The sequence below is a fragment of the Oncorhynchus keta genome, chromosome 34, assembly GCF_023373465.1.
Source record: "Oncorhynchus keta strain PuntledgeMale-10-30-2019 chromosome 34, Oket_V2, whole genome shotgun sequence".
Classification (NCBI taxonomy): Eukaryota; Metazoa; Chordata; class Actinopteri; order Salmoniformes; family Salmonidae; genus Oncorhynchus; species Oncorhynchus keta.
The window spans coordinates 29,902,328-29,915,061 of NC_068454.1; the positions used below are offsets into that span (position 1 = coordinate 29,902,328).

The 12,734-nt window shown below is 46.0% G+C and overlaps 1 protein-coding gene across 21 annotated transcripts in view; it reads right to left on the reverse strand.

Annotated features, from left to right (window-relative positions):
• Nucleotides 1-12,734, reverse strand: part of clasp1a (cytoplasmic linker associated protein 1a) — a 101,389-nt gene that overhangs the window by 42,553 nt on the left and 46,102 nt on the right. The gene's annotated exons all lie outside the window — the stretch shown is intronic.

Genomic DNA, 12,734 nt, shown 5'->3' on the forward strand with positions numbered 1-12,734 from the left:
CAGATTCATATTGGGCGGATTTTTTAAACTCATGAGATGCTTCTTCTGTCTGTCCTAAACTGCGGGAGAGACTAAAGACACCCTGACACAATATATTTTATTTAGCTCCACCCAGGCCAGATTCTCCTGTTCTGTTCTGACTGTGTCAGGCTCAAGGTGCTCTGAGGGGGGTTGGCCTGGTCCCAGATTTGATTGTGCTGTCTTGGAATGGCAATGACCATAGGAGTTCAGATCTGGGACCAAGTCTACGGGAAAGTGTCATTCTGATTTCACCAACTCATTCCCACAGGTTGGTCTGTCAGTATGCGAACCTGCCACTCTAGCCAGCAGTTTAGAGAAGTATGAGGGCTAGAGGCTAATGGTTCAGCACCTATAGCAATGTCATTACAGTGATATCTCAAAATGTTGACGACTACAAAGAGCAAACAGGGACTAGTCAGCCAAAACACTCTCCCCCATCCCTCGCTACTCTTAGGCTCTTACCTACTCATTAATTTTAGCCTAGCTGGGTGTTAGACTGCCAACAAAGTAAAAATGCTGTCCTCCGGAAGGTAGACTAATTCTGTCCTCAAGGAGCTGCCATCCCAGTGGGGTCTCTCCTACTTAAGGGCCATGATTGGCGATTGCCTACATGGTTGCCAGGGTGAGCAGACAGGAATGAGCAACCGCTGAAAAATAGCAGAGGCAAAGTATTCATCCTAAAGTGTGGCCAAGTAAAGGGTAAATGTTTAGTGCTGTAGACGAGACTGTGTTAAAGTCAACAGAGTGCTGGCTCTCATCGTAAAGTACATCTCCTCTGCTTAAGAAACGCAAGTAAAGGCCTCTGACATTTTCAACCTCTCCCTGACCCAGTATGTAATACCTACATAGTTCAAGCAGACCACCATAGTCCTTGTGCACAAGAACGCCAAGGTAACATGTCTAAATGACATGTTACGGCCCCGTTGCACTCACATCTGTAGCCATGAAATGCCTTGAAAGGCTGGTCATGGCTCACATCAACACTATCATCCCAGACACTCTGGACCCTCCCCCATTCGCATACCGCCCCAACAGCAGTCTCCTCTGAACAGTTGATGTTGATATGTGTCTGTTACTTGAACTCTGTGAAGTATTTATTTGGGCTGCAATCTGAGGGGAAGTTATACTAATTAACTTATCCTCTGCAGAAGAGGTAACTCAAAATTTTCCGGACTGACCGACCTTCATGCCTTAAAGTAATGATGGACTGTCTTTTCTCTTTGCTTATTTGAGCTGTTCTTGCCATAATATGGACTTGGGCTTTTACCAAATAGGGCTATCATCTGTATACCACCCCTATCTTGTCACAACACAACTGACTGGCTCAAACGCATTAAGGAAATTAATTCCACAAATTAACTTTTAACTATGCACACCTGTTAATTGAAATGCATTCCAGTGGACTACCATGAAGCTGGTTGAGAGAATGTCAAGAGTGGGCAAAGCTGTCATCAAGACAAAGGGTGGCTACTTTTAAGTATTTCAAATATATTTTGATTTCACACTTTTTTTGGTTACTACATGATTCCATGTGTGTTATTTCATAACTCTACAATGTAGAAAATAGTAAAATAAAGAAAAACCCCTTGAATGAGTAAACAGACATCTCACAAGTCCTCAACTGGCAGCTTCATTAAATAGTACCCGCAAAAAACCAGTCTCAATGTCAACAGTGAAGTGGTGACTTAGTGATGCTCGTCTTCTAGGCAGAGTTCCTCTGTCCGTGTCTGTGTTATTTGCCCATCTTAATATTTTATTTTTATTGGCCAGTCTGAGATATGGCTGTTTCTTTGCAACTCTACCTAGAAAGCCAGCATCCCAGAGTCGCCTATTCACTGTTGACCTTGAGACTGGTGTTCTGCGGGTACTATTTAATGAAGCTGCCAGTTGAGGACTTGTGAGACGTCTGTTTCTCAAACTAAACACTAATGTACTTGTCCTCTTGTTCAGTTGTGCACCGGGGCCTCCTCTTTATTTTCTGGTTAGGGCCAGTTTGCGCTGTTCTGTGAAAGGAATATAGTACACAGCATTGTACGAGATCTTCAGTTTCTTGGCAATATCTTGCATGGAAAAAACTTAATTTCTCAGAACAAGAATATACTGACGAGTTTCAGAAGAAAGTTCTTTGTTTTTGTCCATTTTGAGCCTGTAATTGAACCCACAAATGCTCATGCTCCAGATACTCAACTAGTCTAAAGGTCAGTTTTATTGGTTAGTTAATCAGAACAACAGTTCCAGCTGTGCAGGGTTTTCTAATGATCAATTAGCCTTTTAAAATTATAAACTTGGATTAGCTAAAACAACGTGGCATTGGAATACAGGAGTGAAGTGATGTTTGGTGATAATGGGCCTCTGTACACTTATGTAGATATTCCATTAAAAAAATGTGCCATTTCCAGATACAATAGTAGTTTACAACATTAACCATGTCTACACAGTATTTCTGATCAATTTGATGTTTTTTTTAAAAATGGACAAAAAATGTGATTTTCTTTCAAAAACAAGGACATTTCTAAGTGACCCCAAACTTAATGGTAGTGTTGTTGTTTTTCTAAGACACGGAGCTAAAAAAAAGTAATGTATTTCTACACACATTTTACATACATGGCACTTCTTTTTTTTTTTTTTTTTTGCACCAACTCTTTAGACTCATCACATACACTGCTGTTAATGTTTATCATCTATCCTGTTGCCTAGTCACTTTAACCCTACCTATATGTACATATCTACCTCAATGACCTGTATATCCCAGCACATAGACTGCTGTTAATGTTTATTATCTATCCTGTTGCCTAGTCACTTTAACCCCACCTATATGTACATATCTACCTCAATGACCTGTATATCCCAGCACATAGACTCGGTACAGGTACCCTGTGTATATAGAAGTTATTTATTCCTCAGGTTATTATATTTCTATTATCTCTCTCTGCATTATGGGGAAGGGCCGTAAGAAAGGATTTCACTGTTAGTCTACACCGGTTGGTTACGAAGCATGTGACAAATAAAATGTTATTAGCAGGTTGTGTACTACTGTCATGAGGTCACCTATCAATTCTACCGTTGTACCCTTAAGCAGGGCAAAACTAGCTTAACTGTGCTCCTCTCAAATATGTGTGTTTTAGTGTTGTAATAGGGATTTGAGGGGAGCAGAAGATGAATTTCCAATGTAACAGCTGGACATAAAAGACAGACTGACTGGGGCTACAGAGCATCCTAACAGTCAGGGTTAGGGGAAATGCTTAGTTATCTCTTCAAGTCCAGACAACATAGAATTTATTCTGAACCATGACATTAGCAAAAAACATTCAACAAAAAAAGATAAGGCCAGGCCTAGTTCAGACCGGGCAGTACACTAAAAGCTTGGGTTCAGACTCTGCTATGATTAATGTGACACTAAAAGGGCAGATCTGAAAAGGGGGGGGGGGCTCTAAAATACCATTGGCCAGAAAACAAACAATGGCCAGTTTGGGGGGGAAATGTTATCACAGCACAGAGACACATTTGTACTGTGAGACACACTGCAGCCATTTCAATGGCCTGGGCTATATGACCTCATTATAACTAAACACACAGAAGTCAAACTTCACAGTTGCCAGTTTCTCTGCTTCACTCTCTCCCTTGTTCTCTTCATCTTGCTTTCTCTCCCTTGCTCTCTCTCAGTCTGTCCGTCTGTCCGTCTACAGAGGAGCATAGTTCTAATGACAAGTCAATCAAAAAGGTTGAGATGAAAGACAGCAGCCATCTATCTGTCAGTGAGGAAGGCCATACAGCAGGCTGAAGGGCAACGTCAGTTAACCGAACACTGATAGAACTTTGAGATATCCCCCAGGTCTATGGCAAGACAGACAGTGATAGATCATGGATATTATGTCACTGGTACTCCTATGGTTGTAGCAAGGGCAGTAAGATGGGTCAGTGCATCAACTTTTCACCTAGGGGTCTGACTGGCACAGCCATAGCTTCAGCAACATAACGCAGTGAAATTATAGTCCCAGCGTTCTTTGTATAATACCCTTCTATGTTCATCTCATGTGTTAGCCTGCGGCCGGATATATATATGTTATAATTTGTCTCATGCACCCCCCTACTGTCAAAGGCATTCATTTCCTGTTATCTCCCTGTAGGAAGCATAAACATGACTGTACTGGCAGCAGAGCAGAGTTCAGCTAATGACATTCAACAGTTAGTTAATGTGACTGTCTTAGGGCTCCAATAGTTCAAGTGCAACTGAATTAAAGACTCAGAGCTTCATTTATTTCTGATGGCAGAGAGGTGATGATACGAAGGCAATGAGGCCGTGTGTTATGTATCAGAAGCCATTTCCTCTGAGCAGGCAGCAGAGGGATGAGCAGAGAGAGAGAGAGAGTCACAGTGCATTGACTGCTGCTGTTAAGACTGTACACGTAGCAGCAGAGGGATGAGCAGAGAGAGAGAGAGTCACAGTGCATTGACTGCTGTTGTTAAGACTGTACACGTAGCAGCAGAGGGATGAGCAGAGAGAGAGAGAGTCACAGTGCATTGGCTGCTGCTGTTAAGACTGTACACGTAGCAGCAGAGGGATGAGCAGAGAGAGAGAGAGAGTCACAGTGCATTGACTGCTGCTGTTAAGACTGTACACGTAGCAGCAGAGGGATGAGCAGAGAGAGAGAGAGAGTCACAGTGCATTGACTGCTGCTGTTAAGACTGTACACGTAGCAGCAGAGGGATGAGCAGAGAGAGAGAGAGTCACAGTGCATTGACTGCTGCTAAGACTGTACACGTAGCAGCAGAGGGATGAGCAGAGAAAGAGAGAGAGTCACAGTGCATTGACTGCTGCTGTTAAGACTGTACACGTAGCAGCAGAGGGATGAGCAGAGAAAGAGAGAGAGTCACAGTGCATTGACTGCTGCTGTTAAGACTGTACACGTAGCAGCAGAGGGATGAGCAGAGAAAGAGAGAGAGTCACAGTGCATTGACTGCTGCTGTTAAGACTGTACACGTAGCAGCAGAGGGATGAGCAGAGAGAGAGAGAGTCACAGTGCATTGACTGCTGCTGTTAAGACTGTACACGTAGCAGCAGAGGGATGAGCAGAGAAAGAGAGAGAGTCACAGTGCATTGACTGCTGCTGTTAAGACTGTACACGTAGCATGAGAGGGATGAGCAGAGAGAGAGTCACAGTGCATTGACTGCTGCTGTTAAGACTGTACACGTAGCAGCAGAGGGATGAGCAGAGAGAGAGTCACAGTGCATTGACTGCTGCTGTTAAGACTGTACACGTAGCAGCAGAGGGATGAGCAGAGAAAGAGAGAGTCACAGTGCATTGACTGCTGCTGTTAAGACTGTACACGTAGCAGCAGAGGGATGAGCAGAGAGAGAGAGAGTCACAGTGCATTGACTGCTGCTGTTAAGACTGTACACGTAGCAGCAGAGGGATGAGCAGAGAGAGAGAGAGTCACAGTGCATTGACTGCTGCTAAGACTGTACACGTAGCAGCAGAGGGATGAGCAGAGAGAGAGAGAGTCACAGTGCATTGACTGCTGCTAAGACTGTACACGTAGCAGCAGAGGGATGAGCAGAGAAAGAGAGTGTCACAGTGCATTGACTGCTGCTGTTAAGACTGTACACGTAGCAGCAGAGGGATGAGCAGAGAGAGAGTCACAGTGCATTGACTGCTGCTGTTAAGACTGTACACGTAGCAGCAGAGGGATGAGCAGAGAGAGAGAGTGTCACAGTGCATTGACTGCTGCTAAGACTGTACACGTAGCAGCAGAGGGATGAGCAGAGAAAGAGAGTGTCACAGTGCATTGACTGCTGCTGTTAAGACTGTACACGTAGCATGAGAGGGATGAGCAGAGAGAGAGTCACAGTGCATTGACTGCTGCTGTTAAGACTGTACACGTAGCAGCAGAGGGATGAGCAGAGAGAGAGTCACAGTGCATTGACTGCTGCTGTTAAGACTGTACACGTAGCAGCAGAGGGATGAGCAGAGAAAGAGAGAGTCACAGTGCATTGACTGCTGCTGTTAAGACTGTACACGTAGCAGCAGAGGGATGAGCAGAGAGAGAGAGAGTCACAGTGCATTGACTGCTGCTGTTAAGACTGTACACGTAGCAGCAGAGGGATGAGCAGAGAGAGAGAGAGTCACAGTGCATTGACTGCTGCTAAGACTGTACACGTAGCAGCAGAGGGATGAGCAGAGAGAGAGAGAGTCACAGTGCATTGACTGCTGCTAAGACTGTACACGTAGCAGCAGAGGGATGAGCAGAGAAAGAGAGTGTCACAGTGCATTGACTGCTGCTGTTAAGACTGTACACGTAGCAGCAGAGGGATGAGCAGAGAGAGAGTCACAGTGCATTGACTGCTGCTGTTAAGACTGTACACGTAGCATGAGAGGGATGAGCAGAGAGAGAGTCACAGTGCATTGACTGCTGCTGTTAAGACTGTACACGTAGCAGCAGAGGGATGAGCAGAGAGAGAGTCACAGTGCATTGACTGCTGCTGTTAAGACTGTACACGTAGCAGCAGAGGGATGAGCAGAGAAAGAGAGAGTCACAGTGCATTGACTGCTGCTGTTAAGACTGTACACGTAGCAGCAGAGGGATGAGCAGAGAGAGAGAGAGTCACAGTGCATTGACTGCTGTTAAGACTGTACACGTAGCAGCAGAGGGATGAGCAGAGAGAGAGTCACAGTGCATTGACTGCTGCTGTTAAGACTGTACACGTAGCAGCAGAGGGATGAGCAGAGAAAGAGAGAGTCACAGTGCATTGACTGCTGCTGTTAAGACTGTACACGTAGCAGCAGAGGGATGAGCAGAGAGAGAGAGAGAGTCACAGTGCATTGACTGCTGCTAAGACTGTACACGTAGCAGCAGAGGGATGAGCAGAGAAAGAGAGAGTCACAGTGCATTGACTGCTGTTGTTAAGACTGTACACGTAGCAGCAGAGGGATGAGCAGAGAGAGAGAGAGTCACAGTGCATTGACTGCTGCTGTTAAGACTGTACACGTAGCAGCAGAGGGATGAGCAGAGAGAGAGAGAGAGTCACAGTGCATTGACTGCTGCTGTTAAGACTGTACACGTAGCAGCAGAGGGATGAGCAGAGAGAGAGAGAGTCACAGTGCATTGACTGCTGCTGTTAAGACTGTACACGTAGCAGCAGAGGGATGAGCAGAGAGAGAGAGAGTCACAGTGCATTGACTGCTGCTAAGACTGTACACGTAGCAGCAGAGGGATGAGCAGAGAAAGAGAGAGAGTCACAGTGCATTGACTGCTGCTGTTAAGACTGTACACGTAGCAGCAGAGGGATGAGCAGAGAAAGAGAGAGAGTCACAGTGCATTGACTGCTGCTGTTAAGACTGTACACGTAGCAGCAGAGGGATGAGCAGAGAAAGAGAGAGAGTCACAGTGCATTGACTGCTGCTGTTAAGACTGTACACGTAGCAGCAGAGGGATGAGCAGAGAAAGAGAGAGTCACAGTGCATTGACTGCTGCTGTTAAGACTGTACACGTAGCAGCAGAGGGATGAGCAGAGAAAGAGAGAGAGTCACAGTGCATTGACTGCTGCTGTTAAGACTGTACACGTAGCATGAGAGGGATGAGCAGAGAGAGAGTCACAGTGCATTGACTGCTGCTGTTAAGACTGTACACGTAGCAGCAGAGGGATGAGCAGAGAGAGAGTCACAGTGCATTGACTGCTGCTGTTAAGACTGTACACGTAGCAGCAGAGGGATGAGCAGAGAAAGAGAGAGAGTCACAGTGCATTGACTGCTGCTGTTAAGACTGTACACGTAGCAGCAGAGGGATGAGCAGAGAAAGAGAGAGAGTCACAGTGCATTGACTGCTGCTGTTAAGACTGTACACGTAGCAGCAGAGGGATGAGCAGAGAGAGAGAGAGTCACAGTGCATTGACTGCTGCTAAGACTGTACACGTAGCAGCAGAGGGATGAGCAGAGAAAGAGAGAGTCACAGTGCATTGACTGCTGCTAAGACTGTACACGTAGCAGCAGAGGGATGAGCAGAGAGAGAGAGAGTCACAGTGCATTGACTGCTGCTAAGACTGTACACGTAGCAGCAGAGGGATGAGCAGAGAAAGAGAGTGTCACAGTGCATTGACTGCTGCTGTTAAGACTGTACACGTAGCAGCAGAGGGATGAGCAGAGAGAGAGTCACAGTGCATTGACTGCTGCTGTTAAGACTGTACACGTAGCATGAGAGGGATGAGCAGAGAGAGAGTCACAGTGCATTGACTGCTGCTGTTAAGACTGTACACGTAGCAGCAGAGGGATGAGCAGAGAGAGAGTCACAGTGCATTGACTGCTGCTGTTAAGACTGTACACGTAGCAGCAGAGGGATGAGCAGAGAAAGAGAGAGTCACAGTGCATTGACTGCTGCTGTTAAGACTGTACACGTAGCAGCAGAGGGATGAGCAGAGAGAGAGAGAGTCACAGTGCATTGACTGCTGTTAAGACTGTACACGTAGCAGCAGAGGGATGAGCAGAGAGAGAGTCACAGTGCATTGACTGCTGCTGTTAAGACTGTACACGTAGCAGCAGAGGGATGAGCAGAGAAAGAGAGAGTCACAGTGCATTGACTGCTGCTGTTAAGACTGTACACGTAGCAGCAGAGGGATGAGCAGAGAGAGAGAGAGTCACAGTGCATTGACTGCTGCTAAGACTGTACACGTAGCAGCAGAGGGATGAGCAGAGAAAGAGAGAGTCACAGTGCATTGACTGCTGCTAAGACTGTACACGTAGCAGCAGAGGGATGAGCAGAGAGAGAGAGAGTCACAGTGCATTGACTGCTGCTAAGACTGTACACGTAGCAGCAGAGGGATGAGCAGAGAAAGAGAGTGTCACAGTGCATTGACTGCTGCTGTTAAGACTGTACACGTAGCAGCAGAGGGATGAGCAGAGAGAGAGTCACAGTGCATTGACTGCTGCTTTTAAGACTCTGTACACGTAGCAGCGGCTTGTTTTGCATTTGAGACACACAAGTGACATCACACACAGTCCGATCAAATGAACACTGAAGCCGGGAGAGATTTTTTGAAAACCAACACTGTTACAGCAGACAACAACAAACATACTTGATGAAAACTGTCTGAAGACCAGATTAGTAGGCCAAGCAAAAACCCAGTTGGTAACATGCACTGACTGTTTCCCCCGATGGGTGGCAAACCTTTAGTTAAGCTTTGGCAGAGCCGCCCATGCCCTGGCAAGTAGGTCCTGTAACCCTTACACAAACCTCAAAGACATCCATTCATTCATTACAAGGTCCACGTGGGCAGATGGCTATTCACAGAATCCACTTGGTTGGCACACCCTCATGGACAGAGAATGAAGTGGACAACGGGGACATTCACACAGTTTGTTTATGGTAAGTGATTTCAGTCTCTGGAATCAAAAACATAATACATCATTCAAGATCCATCTTATCAAAACCAACAGTTGTATCTCTTATCTAATGAACAACATGCATGTCCATATTTATGCATCACATTTCCCAACAACAGTGATGGGGATATGATAGGGAGTCAGAGAATAAAAGCCATAACAAATGGTTGATTTGAATGAACAAAGCTTCACTCTGTCCTTGAACTCTCTCTTTTATCCCCGTGGACACGTAGGCTACTTATCTTACATACTAGCACTGGCATTTGGAAGTCGATGAATGGGTACAGGTTATTCTCACCAGGCCTCTGGTGTTTCGTCCACCCTTCACTCACACACACACACACACACACACACACACACACACACACACACACACACACACACACACACACACACACACACACACACACACACACACACACACACACACACACACACACACACACACACACACACACACACACACACACACACACACACACACACAACCTGTCTAGGGTCTAAGTTACGTACACCCTGCCACCACCCCCACTCTGCCCCAGTGACCAGCACTGGAATGGTACTCTGCCCCAGTGACCAGCACTGGAATGGTACTCTGCCCCAGTGACCAGCACTGGAATGGTACTCTGCCCCAGTGACCAGCACTGGAATGGAATGGTACTCTGCCCCAGTGACCAGCACTGGAATGGAATGGTACTCTGCCCCAGTGACCAGCACTGGAATGGAATGGTACTCTGCCCCAGTGACCAGCACTGGAATGGTACTCTGCCCCAGTGACCAGCACTGGAATGGTACTCTGCCCCAGTGACCAGCACTGGAATGGTACTCTGCCCCAGTGACCAGCACTGGAATGGTACTCTGCCCCAGTGACCAGCACTGGAATGGTACTCTGCCCCAGTGACCAGCACTGGAATGGTACTCTGCCCCAGTGACCAGCACTGGAATGGTACTCTGCGCCAGTGACTGGAATGTGACCCATATACAATGTGGACATTCACTCTGATGCAGCCTCTTGATGTAGCAAACAGATGTAGTGATCATATCCTGTCACTGTTCCTTTAAGTTTTGGGGTGGTTGTTACCTCGTACCCCTGCACATCGACTCGGCACTCCCCGTATATAACCATGTTATTTTTTACTCGTTATTGTTATTCACTGTTTATTTATTCCTTGTGTCACTATTTCAATTGTTATAATCTTTAACTTGAATTGTTGGAACAGGACCTGTCAGTAAGCGTTTTACTTTTCGTCTACACCTGTTGTTTACAAAGCATGTAACATTTGATTGATTTGATTTGGTTGTCATGGTAACAGCAGGTCATGTGCATAAAAACCACTTCAGAGGAACATAAATCTGATCCGAGCGTCCAGACAGAGGTTGCATATGGAGGATCGGCTTTGTATTAGGATTCAGATCCACATATGGAGGTGGTATAAATCGGAAGTCAAAAGATCAGATTGCCTGTGTACATCTAATCTTCTCATTTCACCATAATATTGACCAACCCCGTCTGAAATTCCTAGCAGCTTTCAGCTCTCTGTCACAACAGACAAGATGGATTCTTCCAGGGAGGACCGAGGATCAACTGTGTGGTTATGTATTGCCCGGCCGTAGTCTAGCGTGTCTGACAGAGAAAGCTTTGATCAAAAAGCTGCTGGATGAAAATATGAGCTAAGCTTTTCCTTCCAAATACCTTCTGAATCAGGGAACAAACACAAAGCTTTCACAACAGGGTAAAAAGCAACTTGACCTTATGCATGACAGCCAGCCCCATGAAGTTACCCAGTCACAAACACACACAACAAACAACTTATGAGTCACTGACCACTGTTAAGTGCAGAGCTGTTTGGGCCATTGGGTGGTTGTCACATTTTAAGAGAGCAGAAAACCGCACTAAATTCAACCTGCCGTCTTCCGTCACCACAGGGAGGAAAGACAGAGACCGCAGTGAGCCATCTAACCTGAGCAGGTCAACGCACCAACACTCAGCACAAAACTGACTGAACTCTAGTGTTTACATAACAGTACAGCTATTAACAGACTCTCTTCAAAGGGCTCGCCACAGTGATTTAACAGTTTGCTTCGCGTTCCAGAAATTCCGCCGCAGAAAAGTAAGTAGAACTACTCAGAGACCAACGCAAATGATGCTCCGTCGAATCCTTTGCGTAGACCGTGTGGAGCACATAACACTTCTTTATGCTGCTCAGAGCTGCAGCATCCAGTGTGTGTGTGTGTGTGTGTCGCAGCTTGCACCATGCGATCCTCAGTTCTTTTGAATCTTAATTCCATCTCTGGTCTTTGTTACCCGTCTCTTCCACTCCTTTAAAATGTCCCTTTCAAGAACCTTGCACACACACACACACACACACACACACACACACACACACACACACACACACACACACACACACACGGCTGCTCACACAGCTCTCCCAGTCAGCACCACAACACTAGCAGTAGAAGGTGAGGCGTGTGACTCATAACAGGTACATGGTCTTAACTGTGACAACAAGGCAACAACTGGTGTTCTGCTTCCTCAGAGCTGAGCCTTGTGGGAAAGACAAGCAGGCCATCTCCCGTCTGCAGTGTTTAATATAACACACACACCCACAGGACCGTGTAGGAGACAAACAGTCTTAACATGAGCTAACGTACCATGGAACCCCAAGGATTTAACACAACAAGGATGCTTTCTAACCAAAGCACCAGCTGACACATTATAGTTCCAGCATAATTCACAGTGAGTTGGCTCAGGCCCATCACCCAGGCAGAGTTATTAATAACACCCCAATGAGAGCCATCCTTCAGTCCTCTCACTGCATTATGTATATGACTTGTATATGAGAAATGTCCTGCAACAAAAATAAACAAAAAAGGTTTTACACAGACGTCACAAAGTGTTGGGGGCGCTGCAGCCTCCTGTTGTGAAGAGGGAGAGGGACATCTTGGAGGAGACCTCAATAAGAGATCTTTACCTGAGGTAGGCTATTAAACACATGTTAGTTAAAGTGCCCTCAACACTGCTTATTGAACAGGATGATCTGAGGTTAGACACAGGTACAGTGAGATTGAGCCGTGACCGACGACGCAGCATCGCCAAAGCAGCAGAACCCAACAACAGACTGGTGAAGCAGCAGGCTGAGGGGGCGAAACAGTTCCTACATTAAAACTGCAGGGAGGCAAAGAGGCGTGAAACACAATGTTTAAAATGTTAGCAGTGTGATATAGACTATATAAAACTACACACCAAAACAGTGGTCTGTTTTATCATAATAACAACCCCCAGAGTCAGAACGGCTCACATAGTAAGTAACAACAAATCCTTCTCTAAGCAGAGTG